General features: G+C 44.4%; 1 protein-coding gene across 1 annotated transcript in view; it reads right to left on the bottom strand.

The window, feature by feature from the left end:
• The window catches only part of pdpr (pyruvate dehydrogenase phosphatase regulatory subunit), a 65,666-nt gene extending 63,510 nt beyond the window's left edge, over positions 1 to 2,156 (bottom strand). The window contains 1 exon segment of the mRNA XM_034184459.1: positions 2,027 to 2,156. The gene's annotated coding sequence lies outside the window, so the exon portion shown is untranslated.
• Between the last annotated feature and the right edge of the window lie 16,313 nt (positions 2,157 to 18,469).

Here is an 18,469-nt window from a genome sequence, read left to right as displayed (position 1 = left end):
GAAGACGCCGAAAAGCAGAGCTGTTCACAAGAGTGTATTGATTACAAAACTCCCTGACATACAGACCACACGAGTATGTCCATGCATGCGCTATTCTACTCTTGAAGCGTACCATTACTAAAACACAGAGGGGTGTCCCGTAACAATGGGATGAGTTAATCAGTGAAATCACCTGGTGGAGTGGGTGGTTGCAAAGAAAACCTCAATCCTCTCTGCCCTTTCTGGAATCAGTTTGAGACCTCTGGTTTAAAGGCTGTTTCATATATGTGCCATACATGGGCATGCAGTGTTGCTACAGTAACTCTCGCTGCGGCTGTGTCTGTCTATGTGTACCTGTTGCTGTCTGTTCATAAGTGCCCAACTAACATCCCTGACAATTCGGCATACAGTCAACCTGGAGACGTGGATGGTGTCATCGATAACCTGCTAAAAGGTCCCACGGGCGCCATTTCTGAGGTAACACACTGAAGTTTTGTCAACATTAGTTGACTAAATGAGTTTAGTTGACTAAACAAGATTAGACCGCTTACAAAACCTGGCCCAGATGTGTTATCTAGGCCCAGTTTCATAAAGCGGTCTAATCTTGTTTAGTCAACTAAATCAGTTGGCTAATTTTTTTTTAACATTAGTTGTTGCACAAAGCGCTTAGTCAGCTAAAGTTTCATGTTACCCGACCAAAGTTTTTAGCTTCATACAGAGAAGGCTAGTCTCATTTTAGTCATCAAAATCTAAGTGTCTTACCTCAAAGAACGGCGGCTATCATGTACCACCACTTGATGGAACACTCAAGCACAGGTACATCACTCATATTTAAAAGGAGACCCTCCTCCACTTTTGTCCACGGAGCAGACGACAACTGTCATGATGTGTTTGTGACAGTTCTCATACTAGCCACTGGACATCGCTGTTACGCTGAGCAGCGTTCTGTGCACAAAAAGGCTTGACGGAGTAATCTTATCAAACAAACATGTAGGATGTGATGTCAATTTGGGACAGATGTGCAAAAAATTAAACATGTTTAATTTTTGCATCCATTTCATGGAACCCTTTGTGTCCCTGAGCGTATTGCCACACAGCACTGCATAAGGTCGACTTAGGGCTGCATAAACTCAATGTAGTCGGTACGCTGTATTCCACAACTCTACATTGGCCCAATGTAAAAGGGGCTTAACTGGCCCCCGAACCCCAAGCATTTTAAGGTGGTTTTTCCATCTCATTACTCTGCTTTAAAAAAACCCTGGTCTTTCTTGTTTGGTGTCAAAGCTGTGACTTCCATATCGCCTGATAGCTTCATATTAATGTTGCATTTAAGACAACTCAAGAATCCCAAGCTCGTGGTTAAGCGTTGGGCTTCAGACCAGAGGACCTTCGGTTCAAACCCCCACCAGACTGGAAAATGAAAGGGCTCTTCTGCAAGGTCCTAGTGTGCAGTTGAGTGCCTTGCATGGCAGCAACCTGACGTGTGAATGTGAAGCATCATTGCAAAGTGCGTTGAATTTCACATAGAAAAGTGCTATATAAATGCAGTCCATTTCCAATTTATTTAATTAGTACCATCACCCACATTGCAGAAAGTCAATGAACAAAGCTGCTGGGGATAACAGATGAAATTGCTCCTTACTGTTAGTATTTAAAAAAAAATGCCTAATGTTTTATAGTTATGTCTTTATTTTATATATGGCCTGGCTATCATTATTATTATTAATAATAACCCTAGACTAGTGTCTTTACTGTTTGGACTGTATTTTCCTTTTTGCTTCACTAATGTTCTAAATGCGAACGAGCAGCTAACATTAGCTAACATGAAACAGTGATCCAACGGTTAACAATAATAAAGCGAAAATAACATCAGCTAGATCATTTTTTTACTTTAAAGTGTGTAAACGTAGCGAGTTAATTTAGTGTTTTTGCTGAAGACTCTTTCAGCTTTAGTTAGCTTAAGCCTTGCAACGAAAGCGAGTTAGCGTTAACCTTGGCATCGATAAAGATTTTCCACAGAACAGCATAAAGCAGAAAAAAAACTCACCAATTCAAGTTTGTTTCACACGTTGTGAGATTATATGGATAAAACTTAAAAGCAGCTACAAACGTAAACTACAACTAACATATGCATCAAGCTAGAAACAAAACAACGGGTGACTACGTTTCCCTTGAAATTTTCAAAATAAAACGCTTGCTTTGAGAGTCGAAACAGCGGTCGATTCTACAGCGGTCAGCCGCTTGCTCTCGGGCGGCATAAAGAACGACTGTCAGTGACATGCCTTTGAAACGTCTCTTTAAAAGCAAACCCGACGTCGCTTCTTCTGCACGCCTTCACTGTCACCCTTTTATTAAATCGGATAATCTTTCTTGGAGATACGTCAAAATAAAACCTGTCACGGACTAAGTTTACCTCCGTACATTTGTTCATTCGGTATCTGCGCATGCGCGAAAACCGGGCTCTGTCAAGCACGCATCATTGAAAACAATGGGACCGGAAATTTGAAAAATAAAAATAAAGACGGACGTACATGAAGCGTTTTTTTTCCACAAAGGTCAATTTCAATGCAAATTGTTGGCTGAGTTAATAGGGTTTTAAACAGTAGCGCTGCAAAGTGGTTCTCATTGGAAAATTGTAGCTGCAGGAGCCCTTGCTTGCTGAGAAGTTGCACAGAAGAAGTGAGAAGGGGAATAGTCCATGGGCCAAGCAGGTTTTCGGTACCACTTAAGGGGAAAAAAACAACACGTAGAATCCAGCCTCAGTGTATCATGGCCTACACAAAAATGTATGATAGCCATCCCAGGGTGGTTGCTGTGTCATGTTTCTGTCCTGTTTGGGTTCCAGTCTTATTTGTCCCCTTTTCTTTTCCTTCAGTTTAGCCCGGTCTTGACTTTGTTTTTATTTTTTGATCTCCTGGTTTTCCACTTTGTTGATTAATCACATTATCTCTTAGATTTTTCCCCTTTTGTTTTACTCACTTTTATTATTGTCTGCCTTAAACACGTCTCATTTTCCTCCGTTAATTTTTCAGTCACTTAGTTCCTTTGATTCGACTGTGTTGCGTTTTCCTCCCTCACTCTCTTGCACATGTTCCTCATCTGTCAGCCACGCCCCCTTTCCAGATCCTTCGTCCTCACGTCCATCCTGTTTTCCTGTCACCGTCTTCCTTATTTAAACTGTCTGTTCACTCCCTCACTGCTCGTTTGTTGATGTTTATCACTTACCATCACCTCGTCTCTGTCCTGTTTATGCCACGCCATGTTTTGACTCTGCTCTGTGTACCGGACCCTGCTTTTGCCTCAGCTCTGAAAACCCAGTTTGCTTGTGTACTGACCCTGCTTTTGTCTTTTTGACCACATCTTCTGTCTCGCGCTTGCCTGATACTTTTGCTCCGCGGACTGCCTTCCTGTTACCGAACCCCTGTCTTTAATAAAGACCTATATTTTTACTCATACATTCAGTTTCTGAGCCTGCATTTGTGTCCAGCCTCTGTCTGTAGCCAGGTAGGGATCAATGAAGAATTACACAGAGGCCAAACTTTAAAAATGCTCCAATCATGTTGAAAACTACATCACATTTCTTGTCTGATCATAACAATTCCAAAAAGGTATAGTTTGGACTTTCTATGACTGAATGTTCTGGAGTTATGGGATCAAAACAGCAACAACGGTGACAAAAGTGTTGGGAAAGTGTAGTGACACGGACCCACAACAGGAGGCGTAAATGAACGGACAATGAAAGAGTCGAATATGAACACTTTACTGTTGTGAATGAGCACAACCACAATACAGAGGAATGTGAAATTTTGCAAACAGTCAATCACAAGGGTGACGTGTGGGCAGGCTCGAGGATAGAAGACGTCTGTCCTGAGAAGAACCGGAACCACACGATTTCCTCCGCCACCGAACCCGGAGAATACTGGAGCTGCCAAGTCCCGAGTCCCCAGGTGGCCACCGTCTCCGAATGTCGGATCTGGTACTGCTGGCAAGAAGCAGAAACAACAAGATGTGGGTGTGTGCACACCCAGTAACAGCAATGGTGGAGATTCCACCTCCACCTCTCATCCACACTCGTGCAGCTCCTGTCACACAGCACTTATCTGGTGGGGTGTAAAGCGAAGCTGTCGCCGGTCACGCCAATCTCCAGATAGTGCACTCCACAGGAAAAAACAGCTGCAAAAAATGAGTTTACTAGACACAGTTATTTATACGGCTGAGATTGTTACCTTCACAGGTCGATGATATCTCGGCAATGAGGTGGAGATGACGTCCGGGTTTTATGGAGTAGCATGATGAAGTGTTGATGGGTGACAGCTGTCATGAGATGATGAGTGACAGCTGTCACCCCCGGCTGTGTCCGTGGCGGCAGCGCCCTATCGTGCCTGAAGCCCGCACTCCAGGCAGGGCGCCATCTGGTGGTGGTGGGCCAGCAGTACCTCCTCTTCAGGCGGCCCACACAACAAAAAGTCAGTTTCAGTTTGTACAGGGGTCAAATATTGAAGTTGCTCCAATTTCAGTAAAAAATTATGCAAATTATTGTTTGGGTTAATAGGGTTCTAAAAAGGAACAGTATGCACCATCTGTCATGCTTAGTTATCATGTTACAGGGTAACATATGTCACATATCATAGAATCCAATGGACGCTGACCTTGTTTGACCTTTACTTTGGAGACAAAGCATTCAACACAGTCAGAACTATTCCATTTATTGATCCTTTTATTTCAACCAATAAGTTGCATCATTTTTTGCCGAAGCTGGAGCAACTTTAACTTTTGACCCCTGTACAAACTAAAATTGACCATTTTTTGCTGTTTTTACCCCATAACTCCAGAACATTCCATCATAGATAGTCCAAACTATACCTTTTTGGAATTGTTATGGTCAGACAAATAATGTGACATAGTTTTCAACATGATTGGAGCATTTTTAAAGTTTGACCTCTGTGTAATTCTGCATTGACCCCTATCTGGCTATAGCTACTACCCTGGGATGGCTATCATACATTTTTGTGTAAGTCATGATACACTGAGGCTGGATTCTAAGTGACGATTTTCCCCTTAAGTGGTACTGATTAGGTCAAAATTCATGACTGGCTCACGGACTAGAAAGGGAAGGAGAGTGTGGCGTCAACTCAGAACATGGTGCCATTTTGGTTCCACTTTGCTGAATTACTGATTGAAAAAAAAACAATGTTTTCAACATTTTTTAAAATCATTTAACCACACAGAGCAACACATCCAGGTACAGGTGCTGTCAAAATTAATATAAAAATAGTTAAGCTATCAAATTTACATAAATTTACAATTTATGATGACTTATTTAATGAATTTAAAGCCTGATTTACACTTCTGCAGCTCTGTAACTCTGTGTCATGCAATGACGTGCGTGACAGTTTTAAAGTTCTCCATCTCTGGTTTATGCTTTATTATGGATTAATTTGACCCTCACCAAGCTTTCCCTTCTACAATCATCACCTCCCATACAAAGGTAAGCTGTACAATTTCATCTTTTACCAGCTTCGTGCTGTGCATGTACTTTTCTGATCCATTTGTAATCAGCGTGCGCACTGCAAAAACTATTATAATATGATGGCAGACGAAACAGTGAAAACAGCAAAATGTCAAATCACAGCCTTTTGTGTGTGATTTAACAGGTGCACGTCAGGCTGCGGTTCTGAGTCTGAGCACAGTGTGAAAAAAATAAACGGTCGGACTTTTAATCACAGAAATGGCTCCAGTCCCACGTGAGAGGTTTTTAATGGAAATAAATTGTGATCGGCCGGGACATTTTATCCGATGTAGGCAAAAATCCATTATACAAAATTTGTTATACGAGGTCTGTCAATAAAGTATAGGTCCTTTTTATTTTTTTCAAAAACTATATGGATTTCATTCATATGTTTTTACGTCAGACATGCTTGAACCCTCGTGCGCATGCGTGAATTTTTCCACGCCTGTCGGTGACGTCATTCGCCTGTGAGCACTCCTTGTGGGAGGAGTCGTCCAGCCCGTCGTCGGAATTCCTTTGTCGAGAAGTTGCTGAGAGACTGGCGCTTTGTTTGATCAAAATTTTTTCTAAACCTGTGAGACACATCGAAGTGGACACGGTTCGAAAAATTAAGCTGGTTTTCGGTGAAAATTTTAACAGCTGATGAGAGATTTTGAGGTGATACTGTCGCTTTAAGGACTTCCCACGGTGTGAGCCGTCGCTCAGCACTCTCAGCCGCCGTCGTCAGCCTGTTTCAAGCTGAAAACCTCCACATTTCAGGCTCTATTGATCCAGGACGTCGTGAGAGAACAGAGAAGTTTCAGAAGAAGTCGGTTTCTGCATTTTATCTGGATATTCCACTGTTAAAGGAGATTTTTTTAATGAAAGACGTGCGGGCAGATTGCAGCGTCGGGTCGCAGCCGCCGCGACGCCCCGCCACAGGAAAAACACCTCCGTTGGAAGCCTTAAGGACAAGTTGGAACATGTCCTGCCTGTTAAACAATTTCTCATATACTCACTCCACTGAAAGCCATCAAAAGCTGCCTGGATTTTACAAATGGTTATCAACACGGAGGTGTTTTTCCTGTGCCGTCGCACCGCGCCGGCTGTGTCCGCACGTCTTTCATTAAAAAAAATCTCCTTTAACAGTGGAATATCCGGATAAAATGCTGAAACCGACTTCTTCTGAAACTTCTCTGTTCTCTCACGACGTCCTGGATCAATAGAGCCTGAAATGTGGAGGTTTTCAGCTTGAAATAGGCTGACGACGGCGCCTGGGACCGCTGCACGACGTCCCGCTCCGTGGGAAGTCCTTAAAGTGACAGTATCACCTCAAAATCTCTCATCAGCCGTTAAAATTTTCACCGAAAACCATCTTAATTTTTCAAACCGTGTCCACTTCGATGTGTCTCACAGGTTTAGAAAAAATTTTGATCAAACAAAGCGCCAGTCTCTCAGCAACTTCTCAGACAAAGGAATTCCGACGAGGGGCTGGACGACTCCTCCCACAAGGAGTGCTCACAGGCGAATGACGTCACCGACAGGCGTGGAAAAATTCACGCATGCGCACGAGGGTTCAAGCATGTCTGACGTAAAAACATATGAATGAAATCCATATAGTTTTTGAAAAAAATAAAAAGGACCTATACTTTATTGACAGCCCTCGTATACGGTGTTTATTACAGGGAAAACAATATAAAAACTTTGGGACTTTTTTTATCTGGTGACTGTGAATATCTGGTTTATACAATAATGGTTTAGGTGAGTGAACAATAAATTTATCTCTCAAAACTTGGAGATGAAGTCGCATTCATTCCACACAGTTGATGTTATTTTCCCAAATTTTTCTTCTCTTCGGATCTGAAGGGAATCTGTACATCTTGAAGCCCTTGCTGTGTCTATTTGTGCTTTCAAATGCACAGCGACCCGGCATTTTCAGCAAATAAAAAAATAAAATAGATGGATTTACATGCAGGCAGATTAACAGAGAATGCTATTTTGGAACCAAGATGGCACCATGAGTCATGTGATCATTTTTTTCAACTCGTCATGGCCACTCTCTCAATTAAGGCACATTACGCGGGGGGTAGTGTGCCTTAATGGATGATTTTCAAATTGCAATAGAGCAATAATGGCATCTGTTGAACTCATTATCTATATAAAAGACACCTGTCCACAGCCTCAAACAGTCAGACTCCAAACTCAACCATGGCCAAAATCAAAGAGCTGTTGAAGGACACCAGGAAGAACATTGTAGATGTGCACCAGGCTGGGAAGAGTGAATCTACAATAGTCAAGCAGGTTGGTGTGAATAAATCAACTGTGGAAGCAATTGTAAGAAAATAGAAGACATACAAGACCATTGATAATCTCCGTCGATCTGGGGCTCCACACAAGATCTCATTCCTTGGGGTCAAAATGATCATGAGAACGGTGAACAAAAATCCCAGAACTACATGGAGTGACCTGAAGAATGACCTGCAGAGAGCTGGGACCAAAGTAACAAAGGCTACACACTACACAGAGAGGGACTCAAATCCTGCAGTGCCAGGCATGTCCCCCTGCTTAAGCCAGTACATGTCCAGGCCCGTCTGAAGTTTGCCAGACAGCATATGGATGATCCAGAAGAGGATTGGGAGAATATCATGTAGAACATTTTGGTAAAAACTCAACTCAGTGTGTTTGAGGAAGAAGAATGCTGAGTTGCATTCCAAGAACACCATACCTACTGTGAAGCATGGGGGTGGAAACATCATGCTTTGGGGCTGTTTTTCTGCCAAGGGGACAGGATGACTGATCCGTGTTAAGGAAAGCATGAACGGGGCCATGTATCATGAGATTCTAAGCTTAAACCTCCTTCCTTCAGTGAGAGCATTGAAGATTCAACGTGGCTCAGTCTTCCAGCATGACAATGATCCCAAACACACCGCTCGGGCAATGAAGGAGTGGCTCCGTAAAAAGCATTTCAAGGTCCTGTAGTGGCCTAGCCAGTCTCCAGACCTCAGCCTCATAGAAAATTTGTTGAGGGAGTTGAAAGTCCATGTTGCCCAGTGACAGCCCCATAACATCACTGCTCTCGAGGAGATCTGCATGGAGGAATGAGCCAAAATACCAGCTACAGTGTGTGCAAACCTGGTGAAGACTTACAGGAAACATTTGACCTCTGTCATTGCCAACAAAGATTATGTGACAAAGTATTGAGTTGAACTTTTGTTATTGACCAAATATTTATTTTCCACCATAATTTACAAATAAATTCTTTAAAAATCCTACAACGTTAGTTCTTGGATTTTTTTTTCTAATTTTGTCTCTCACATTTGAAGTGTACCTATTTTGAAAATTACAGACCTCTCTCATCTTTCTAAGTAGGAGAACTTGCACAATCAGGGACTGACTAAATGCTTTTTACCCCACTGTAGCTCAAATGTCTTCATAGTGAAAAAATGTTGCAAAGTAGGGTACCGTAATATGGCGTAAACCAATTTTGAACCTGAACCTGTATCTAGGGTGCCTAAATAGGGTGTATTTCAAATTTGAGCTTTATATCTGCATTTTTAGCTGAAATAATGCTTTTTAAAAATGGGGAAAAAGCTCAAAATGTATTTGCAAGTGTAAAATAGGATTGTGGGTACCCTGATTAAAAAAAAAAAATTCTGTATATATAAAAAGTACTTGGAATTAAGCAGAAAGATTTTGCATGTGTTCAAAAGACATATATGGGTATTTGTTTAAAAAAAAAAAAGAGAATCTGAGTCGGTGACCCGGGAAGATTTTGGAAAATCTGAAGATTTCAAACAGAATGACCCTCCAGTGGACGGTGACATTGTTTGACCTTTACGTTTGAGACCAAGCATTCAACAGAATTCCATTAATTAATCCTATTAGGTCAACCAATAATTTTCACCACCTTTTACCAAAATTGAAGCAACATTAACCTTTGACCCCTGGAGAAACTTAAATTGATCTTTGTTATCATTCTTACTGTTTTTACTCCATAACGCCATAACATTCTGTCAAAGATAGTCCAAACTATACCTTTTTGGAATCTTTATGATCAGACAAATAATGTGGTATAGTTTTCAATATGATTGGAGCATTTTTAAATTTTGATCCCTGTGTAATTTCTCAATTGACCCCTATCTGGCAGCCTATTGAAATTTCAAGTGGCCAGTCAATTTTTTCAAAAGACAAAGATATCTAAGGAGTATTTGTGCCGAATTTGGTGCTTGCATCACCATTTGAAGGATTGTTGCAGTTATCTGTGGTGAGTGGTGAGTTTGAGCTCCCTTGACAAGTTCAAAGCTCCTTTGCATATCTGCATAAACGACAAACTATATATGATTTTTTCAGGCAAAACACAACTGACACACATCCCTGCCAGTAGTTTGAAGGCCCACCTTATCTTTGTTGCTTTGGATCCTTGTATCCAGTTGATCCTTGTAAAACTGGAGAGGCCAACCAGCTGAGTTAACCAGGTGAGTAAAGCATTCTGGATCACCTTCCTTCCTTTTTTCTTTTTTTTTGTCCTTTATTTCCCTCTCTGTTCCCCTGACCCTCTTTCTTTCCATCTTTTCACTCTGTTTTTCCTCATTCCTTCTTTTCCATTTTCCTTTCTTTTCCACCTTCTCGCTTTCCTTCTTTTCCTTTTTTCCTCATTCTATTTTTCTCTTTTCACATTTCTTTCCTTTTCCTTCTTTCCACTCTTTTCTTCCTTTCTATTTTTACATTGTTTTTCCCTTCCCTCTTTTCCTCTTTCTCTCACCTCTTCTTTTCATCGTTCCCTCTTTCTTTCCTCCCTTCCATCTTTCTTTTCCTCTTCCCTTCTTTCCTCCATTCTTTCTTTCCCTCATTTCATATTTATTTTCCTTTCCTACTTTCCCTCTTTTCTTCCCTCTAGCCCACTTTTCTTTCCACTCTCTTCCCTCTTTCCTTTCATCTTTCTTTCTCACTTGTTTTCCTCTTTCCTTGTTTCTCTCTTTCTGCTGTCCCTTTCTTTTCCCCTTTGCCTCTTTCTTTCCTTCCTTTATTCTTTCCCTCTTCCTCTCTTTCCCTCCCTCTTTCCTTCAATCAGATCTGATGGTTTTGTCTGTTGCCAACAATCAAAGCTTTTAACAGACTTGTGGCTAAAATCACAGATTAAACCCAGTTTAACAGATTAAACACTCTACTGCTTTCAAATATCACCAAAATGTTTCATTTAAACATCTTGAAATCAAGCTGGATTACATTTTTGCCCTAAAGGGACATTTTTAAATGTTGTTTAGTTTAACTCCATTAAATGATTTGCAAAATGCTTTTTGACAAACTGATGTTGAAAATAATTTACAACAATCCAAAACTGTCACTTTCTTAAAGCCACCAGCCCATAGGCTGTGTACTATGCGCATCTTCAGGAATGACCACTGAGAGGCGCCAGAATCCTGCTAGTACGAACAGTTCTAGGCACTGGAGCTGCAGCCTGCAGTGTTTTCTTCTTGGTGAAATTGCTTTTACAGATTTATAGTTCTGCATATGAGCATTTTTTGTTGTTGTTGTTTGTTTTTAAGTATGTTACAAGCAAGAGGCATAAATTCATAGAAAATGTGTTTGTGTGTCTGTGTGTGTGTGTGTGTGTGCGTGCATGTACTAAGTTAAGTTAATTTGTTAATTTAGCCAAAGCAGATGGTCACCCCACTGAATCTTGTCTGCTTCAGGTTTCTTCCCGTTACCAAAAAACAATGAGGGTGTTTTTTTTCCTGACCACTGTTGCCACTGTGCTTGATCCGGGGCTGGGGGAGATTTAAACCTTGTTCATGTGTAACACCTTCAGGTGGCATATGTTGTCATTTGGTACTGTATACACCCACCTTCTTCCTAGCCCCCATGAGTCCTTGTGTGAATTATGGGTGAGACTTCCACTATGAACTGGAACCGGCGTTTGTTTACATACTAAGTGTGCGCGCTAATCCACTTTCTTCGAGTCTTATGGCACGGTCACACGGCATACAACAATTCCTGAGGGAAGGGAAAAAAGTCACAAATCGTTGAGAAAAGGTGGACAAATCAGCTTTTGACTTTTCCCATCACCGAATAGCCTTTGAATCAAGAGCACAAAAGGAACAAAAGTGGAACAAAACAAAACCAAAGCTAACGTTGATTTCCACACTTTAAACGAAGTGCGCCTGGAGCCACTGCTGGAGCAGTGTGTGTCTACATCCTGCTCTGTGTCCCAGGACTCGGCGCTGGGGTGGAGCTCTGTAGCGCCGGTCCTGGAGAAGCTGCAAAGAAATGCGTATGATCCGACCCACTGTGGAGATCTGTGCGCACATCGGTGGATCCACCTGCTCTGGTTGCTCATCCAGAATAGAGGGATCATCTCCTTCATCATCAGAATCCTCACTGTCTGGTTCAGACTGATGACGTGGTGTGCCCTCTGTCTTGCTCCAATTACAAAAATACAAGTGCTTGCTCAACATTCATAAGCTGCCTCATTTTTACAAAACAATAACAAAAAAAAAACACCACCACACTAACCACACATGCTAAATACTCCACCAAAATAAACACCTGAAATGCTTGCGGTTTGCACAAACTGAGGCACAGTTCGCTCTGAGTCTCAGACATCACCCCAAATGACACAAAATATTATTACATCATGACAGCCGTCAGCCGCTCTATGACAACAAGGTTGATCACATTCCTGCAAAGCCCCCCCCCCCCCCCCCACTGCATACAAATACGCAGTGATCAAGGATCCCCTCCTCAAAACATTTGAACTGTCAGACTGAAAGGACCAGCGGACTATTCTGTCTGCACAGGCTTCAGGACAGCAAGCCCTTCAGAGTTCATGGACAGAATGCTGCAGCTCCTGACAGGACACTGGCCGGACTTTTTGTGCAGCAACCCTCTCCTCAGGTGCGCCCAGCACTGGCCAACACCACAATCATGGACTGCCATGCACTGGCAGAGGAGGCAAACAAATTCTTCCTGGCCGGCCAGCACCACGGCATGACTGCAGCCGCACTCGCCCCATCACACGCAGCGGCAGAAGCACTACACCAGCACTGCCATGGAGGAGCTGCATCTCTCCTCCACAAAAGTACATTGTCTAAAGTGACCCATGATAAAATGATAAAGTGACAGAGTTAAGGTTAAGGTGACTGAGTTATGAGGTGTTCATGAGTCTAACGGCAGAGGGAAAGAAACTGTTCTTATGGCGGGAGGTTCTGGTCCGGATGGACCGTAGCCTCCTGCCCGAGGGGAGTGGTTTGAACAGACCGTGTGCAGGGTGAGAAGGGTCAGCTGTGATCCGACCTGCTCGGCCCAGAGTCCTGGAGACGTGCAGGTCGTGGAGAGATGGAAGGCTACAGTCGATCACCTTCTCAGCAGAGGCCACAATGCGCTGCAGTCTGTGTCTGTCCCTGGCTGTGGCCCCGGCGTACCACACCGTGATGGAGGAGCAGAGGATGGACTCGATGATGGCCGTGTAGAACTGCACCATCAGCTGGACAGGCAGCTTGGCCTTCTTCAGCTGCCACAGGAAGTACATCCTCTGCTGGGCCTTCTTGATGAGGGAGCTGATGGTTGACTCCCACTTGAGGTCCTGGGTGATGGTGGTGCCGAGGAAGCGGTGACAGACCACAGTGGTGATGGGGCTGTTGGTGAGGGCGAGGGAGGGTGGGGGGGCTGTGGCTTTCCTGAAGTCCACGATCATCTCCACTGTTTTCTGGGTGTTGAGCTCCAAGTTGTTGCTGCTGCACCAGGTCACCAGCCGGTCCACCTCCCTCCTGTAGGCAGACTCATCCCCATCCGAAATGAGTCCGATGAGGGTGGTGTCGTCCGCAAACTTGATGAGCTTTACAGAGTCGTGGCTGGAGGTGCAGCAGTTAGTGTAGAGGGAGAAGAGCAGAGGGGAAAGGACACAGCCCTGTGGAGATCCTGTGCTGAGAGCCCGAGTGTTCGAGACATTTTTTCCCAGCCTCACACGCTGACTCCGGTCCGTCAGGAAGTCTGTGATCCACCTGCAGGTGGAGTTGGGCACGTGGAGCAGAGAAAGCTTGTCCTGGAGCAAAGCTGGAAGGATGGTGTTGAATGCCGAGCTGAAGTCCACAAACAGGAGCCTAGCGTAGGTTCCTGGGGAGTCCAGGTGCTGCAGGATGGAGTGCAGGGCCAGGTTTATGGCGTCATCTACAGACCTGTTGGCTCTGTAGGCAAACTGCAGGGGGTCCAGGAGGGGTCGGTCATGGACTTCAGGTGGGATAAAACCAGGCGTTCGAAGGTCTTTATGACTACAGACGTGAGAGCCACAGGCCTGTAAGTTATTAAGAGTCATTAAGTCCAGTGATGCGTGGTTTCTTGGGGACTGGATGTTGTGTGTGGGCCGCTGAAGAGGAGGTACTGCTGGCCCATCACCACCAGAGGGCGCCCTGCCTGGAGTGCGGGCTCCAGGCACCAGAGGGCGCCGCCGCCTGATGAGAGCAGCCAGGATGACAGCTGTCACCCATTACTGGACACAGCTGACTTCACTCAGTACGGAGGTATATCAGCAGGACAGCGTCTCCACCTCAGTGCCGAGATATCACCTTGAGTTTAAGGTAATCACCTCTGCAACAAATACTGTATCTTTGTGACGATACTTTATAAACTTTTCAGGACAGCGGAAGGCCAAGTGTTCGGATAAGTACTCACATTTCCTGCTTCAGTGTGACAAGAGGTGGAGGCGGCTTTGCCCCTCTCATCTACTGGGTGCGGTCGCATCCCAACCTGTGTGTTTGTGTTCTTTCCCGCCAGCAGTACCGGATCCGACGAGCGGAGGCAGTGGCCACCTGGGAATTCGGGACTTGGCGGTTCCAGTACTTCTGGGTTTCGGTGGCAGAGGAGATCTGGGTGGTTCCGGTTCAACTAGGACGGACGTCTCCTACCTTCGGGCCTGCCCACAAGACACCAGCAGATTTCGGCTTACAAATTGCTAATTGTTGTATCAGTTGTGCTATTTTCACAACAGTAAAACTTGTTCTTACTTTTCTCCATTGTCCGTTCATTGCGCCCCCTGTTGTGGGTCCGTGTACCTACACTTTCACAACACTGGAACTATGATTGAGGACTTGAAACAGACTGGAACATGGCATGACTCCAGGGAGGTGTTGAAGATCCCTGTGAAGACTGGGGCCAGCTCATCAGCGCAGTGTCTCAGGGTGGCAGGAGAGACACAGTCTGGGCCCGGGGCCTTACGTGGATTCAGCCTTTTGAAATGTCTCCTCACATCCTCCTCTTGGACCGAGAGGGCAACAGGGGGAGTGGGGAGGGCAGCAGTGAGAGGGGGGAGGTCCAGAGTGTTTGAATATCCAGTTGTGTGGGGGGTGGAGAGATGTGTGTCCTTGTCTTCAAAGCGTGAATAGAAGACGTTCAGGTCGTTGGCCAGCTTGAGGTCGTCAATAGAATGAGGTGGTTTGGGCTTGTAGTTGGTGATCTCTTTCAACCCCCTCCACACAGAGGCCGAGTCGTTGGCAGAGAACCTTTGCTGCAGACGTGAACTGTACATGGATTTAGCCTTTGCCACCTCCTTGCTAAATCTGTACTTTGCACCTCTATAGCTGTCTCTGTCTCCACCTCTTTCTGCTGACGGAGCTGCTGGAGTTTAGGTGTGAACCAGGGCTTGTCATTGTTATATCTCACCCTGGTACGCTGTGGGATGATGCTGTCTTCACAGAAATGAATATATGACGTCACAGTGTCCGTGTAGTCATCTAGACTGTCTGTTGAAGCCTCAAACATATCCCAATCCGTGGTGGCCAAGCACGCGCGTAGCTCCTCTACAGCTTCATTGCTCCACACTTTAGATGTCCTCACAACAGGTTTAGAGAGTTTAAGTCTCTGTCTATACGTGGGGATCAAGTGGACCATCACGTGATCTGAGAGTCCCAAAGCTGCATGGGCCACCGTGCGGTAGGCGCCACTCACTGTCGTATAACAATGATCTAACGTGCTCCCTTCTCTGGTCGGGCATTTAACAAACTGTTTGTATTTTGGTAATTCCTTACTGAGATTCCCTTTGTTAAAATCACCGAGAATTATAACAAGAGAGTCCGGAAAGTCTCTTTCCACGCTCATAATCTGATCCGCGAGCGCGCGCTCGGCCTCGTGCACGTCCGCGCTCGGTGGAATATACACAGAGCAAAGTATGAAAGAGTTAAACTCACGTGGAGAGTAGAACGGTCTGCAGTTTATGAGGAGATATTCCAGAGAGGGACAGCAGTGTTGGGAGATCACAGTCACATCGGAGCACCAGGTGTTGTTGATATAGAAGCAGAGTCCTCCCCCTCTAGTTTTTCCACCAGAGAGTGCTCGGTCTCTGTCTGTGCGGAGGAGTTGGAATCCCTCTGGGGGGGGGCACAGTCTGGTGTCTGTGCATTTAACCACGTCTCCGTGAAGCACAGTACACAAGATGAGGAGAAATCTCTATTCTTCTTCATCAGCAGTGACAGCTCATCCATCTTGTTGTGGAGTGAGCGGACGTTGGAGAGAAATATGCCAGGTAGGGGCGTGCGCGTACCCCTTCGTCTGAGGCGCATGAGAGCTCCAGCTCGTTTTCCTCTCCGCCGTTGTCTCACTTTTTTGGCCAAAAAGTGAACCAGTTCAGCTGCAGGCACTAAAAAAACTGGCGTAATGTCTGTGGGTGTTGATGATTTTATGTTTAGAAGCTCCTCGCGGGTGTAGGGACACGATGACACACGATTCACGCACAAAAACAGACAAAACAGGGAGCACCAGAATACCAGGGCGCCTTCACATGGCGCCATCTTGGAAGTCCGTCAATTTGGGCTTTGTTGTCCTCCGTTAGTGCCGTTTGACCGGGCCTTTAGAGACACAAACCATGTGGGAACACCAACTGTCACAGCTCAAGTGAGACAACATAACTATCCCGTTGCCTACTAATATAGAGGGGTGGGAGGATGACATGAAGAAGTGACCTAAGATAACTTTCAGTTGCATTTTTAGCTACTTTCTGAACTCCATCGTTTCGGAAGCAATGAATAATCTCAAAATCTCTGAGCTGTATCAGTACCTGCACAGCAATAAGGCTGGTGCCATTCTGCTAAAAGAGGTCATGTGACACGTTCTTACTTACCTTAAGGCAGACGGAGAGTCCAGCTGAACTCTAAAAGCCCTCATCACTGAGCCTGGGTTTTAGTTTCAACATCAGGTGAAACAGGAGGATGTTCATGCATCACAGGTCAAGGCAGATCCTGCAACCACACTGCTGCCATCCTTTGGAAGGTAAATGTTGATTATATAGGCAGTTTTAACAATAAATTTCAGAGCATTTAATGATGTGTGATGCTTTTATTTAATATAAAAAAAACTATGTTTTGTTGATATTTTTATTTCCATTTCAGGTTGAGAATGCAGTCAGACAGGAAAAGACAGGGACATCTTGCACTGATGTACAGAGAAAGTGGAATGCAGGCAGAAGAAAGAATGCTGAGCTGAAAAGGGTGAAGCACATTAATTTTAAACGTCATAAAACACAACACAGTCATGAAGGCTCATCTACATCAACGTTAGATTCCACAAGTGTGACATCAGCAGAGTGTTCCCCCAAACTTTTCAGGGATCATGCAGAATTTAAAAATTATATCAGTTCTTCTGTGATGGCCCCAATATATCAGCTGCAGACTAATGGCCCCCCTTCAACAGTGCTACAGATTAGTTTTAGATCAAGAGTCTTCTCAGAGCCAGTGCGACCTACAGATGCCCCATACAGAGCAAAGCACAATGCTGACTTGCAGGAAATGTCTCAATTTTTTTTAAAACCTTTGTTAAACTAAGCCTAGCTCAGGTGGAGAAGGTGAGTGAGGAGACCCAAGTACAGAGTGCATCACAACTATGGCATGATGCAAAGAAGCTGCAACTGACTGCGAGCAGAGCAAAGAGAGTGCCTAAATGGAGTGCAACAAACCCACAGAAATTCCTCAGTGAACACTTGCACCTTCACTGGCAATACTGCCGCAAAATATGGTAAAGAAAATGCGGAGAAAGCCATACAGCTCATGGAGGCTCAAGGGCACATTGTGGAGTGGAGAGGTCTGGTGGTATGTTCTGACCATCCCTGGTTTGGAACAACACAGCTCCTAGAGATCAAGTGTCCACTGAAGAGCAGCACATCACTTACAGAGTGTCTAAATTAGCCAGCTGGTGAAATCAGATCCTTTGAAGATGGGAGGTATGGGCCACATGGATTCTACCTCCAGGTCCAGCACACAGTGATATGCTTGTTGCTGCAGACCTCTAAGCTGGTTATCTGGACACAAACTGAACACCTGGAGTTGGACATTTCATTTGATAATGGCTTTACAGTCATACACATGAAACACATCCAGAATTTCTATTTTTCACAAATTCTTCCTACAACGTATGAACATATGTGTGTGTGCAACATTAAATGTCTTTTCAATGTTTTCTTGAAATTAGCTCAACTCTTAATTTCACTAAACCTGCACAGATCTTGAGAATCTTATCAATTATGGGGACCAAGTTGATTGGCACTGTTTGTGAGGTAATCTTGTAGACCTTAAGACGCCTTATTGCCCCCTCAACGTGAATGCGTGTGAAGAAAATGTTCATTCTGAGGGGACAGACTGTTCTCTCACCTACATGCTCAACATGAATGCGAGCGTGATCAATGCGGCGTCTACATGTGACCCCTCGTTTGTCAGCTGGCACCCTTTGCGTGTGAATGCTGGAATGATGAGGTTCACCCGACGCTCCTCAAGCAAGTTCCTCACCGTGAACCCAGTCACCCATAACCTCGTCTCCAGCATGTAAGTAGTCCAGAAAACCAGAGTTCTGTGTTATGTATCTGTCACTGCATTTTCCACCATAAGCATCAGAAATAAACATGATTATTCCAGAGGGAGAAACAGCCACTAAATACTTAACTGTGTTATTTGCATAATAGTGACTGTAAAAGACTCACTTCTTGAGTCCAGGTTTTTTGCTTTTTGTAAAACTGTTTCTGTGCAC

Source organism: Thalassophryne amazonica, chromosome 2 (assembly GCF_902500255.1).
Source record: "Thalassophryne amazonica chromosome 2, fThaAma1.1, whole genome shotgun sequence".
Taxonomy (NCBI): domain Eukaryota; kingdom Metazoa; phylum Chordata; class Actinopteri; order Batrachoidiformes; family Batrachoididae; genus Thalassophryne; species Thalassophryne amazonica.
This window is presented reverse-complemented; position numbering and strand designations above follow the sequence as displayed.